Source organism: Chelonoidis abingdonii, chromosome 2 (genome assembly GCF_003597395.2).
Source record: "Chelonoidis abingdonii isolate Lonesome George chromosome 2, CheloAbing_2.0, whole genome shotgun sequence".
Taxonomy (NCBI): Eukaryota; Metazoa; Chordata; order Testudines; family Testudinidae; genus Chelonoidis; species Chelonoidis abingdonii.
In genome coordinates this window covers 299,300,766-299,301,731 of record NC_133770.1, presented here as the reverse complement: position 1 = coordinate 299,301,731, position 966 = coordinate 299,300,766, and the positions used below count along the sequence as shown (strand labels likewise).

Here is a 966-nt window from a genome sequence, read left to right as displayed (position 1 = left end):
CATAGTCAAAAAAGTTCACACGTGTAAACAAAGGTACAAAATTCCAAACACCAACTGTGCTCTAACAGCGTCACAGAGCATCTCACATCCTTCCTCAACACAAAAAAAAAAGTCAGGAGCAGAGTAGAGAAAAGCCGAGGAAATAGCACCACAAGCGTTGAAATAAATACTAACGCCTCGCCTATGCTGGGCTGAGTAAAGTCAATGACCAGGTCCACAAGGGTTACTGGAGCAGGGGCTGGTTTCAGGAATACTCGTGGGCTGGTCTTGCTCATCTCTCCTCCTGTCTCCATTACTTGCTGCGTCCCCGGTGTCCTTTCCTCCGTGGGCGGTTTCTTCTCCTGCCTTCACCCCCTGGGTCCCCCCCCCCCCCCCCCCCCAGCGCTGATGGAACGTCTCCTTTTCCCTTGTGGCCGCGGCAAGCCAGACGTGGCGCCTCGATGCAGAGTGCCATAGACTGGGACAGGGAGCAGAGCACGGCCTCCACAATTCCTCTTCCGGCAAGGAGTTTCTCGCGGACTCTCTGTAATTCGTGGAGCAGACTCCAGCCTCCGATCCGTTTTCTTCTCCGCTTCCCCGTCACCTCAGCTTCTCCCTCCACTCTCACCATCAGCTCAGCTGGGGAGAAGCGCTCCGTCCATGGAGCTGGACGTACTCCTTCCCTGCGCATGGCCCGGGCTCCTTCCAGCACCCTCAGCCACGGACGGCTGCCCCGCCTCGGTCCTTCCACTCCCCTCGCCGCCCTCCCCAGAGAAGGGATCAAGCCAGAAGGGGAGTGTCTCATGCGCTCCAATCTCGTCCAGGTGAGTCTGCAGTACCCCCCAGACTGGTCCAAAGAGGCTGTCGGGCTCGCCCCAGACCCGGCAACGGCCCCGCTCCGAAGCCCCGGCCTAGCCGGCTCACCTCGGGCGGGCATCCGGCGCCGAGAGATGTGTTCGCTGCTGAGCAACTGGGGCTGCTGCGAAG

General features: G+C 59.6%; 1 pseudogene; it reads right to left on the bottom strand.

The window, feature by feature from the left end:
• LOC116825674 (uncharacterized) overlaps nt 1-670 on the bottom strand; it is an 8,184-nt pseudogene extending 7,514 nt beyond the window's left edge.
• Between the last annotated feature and the right edge of the window lie 296 nt (nt 671-966).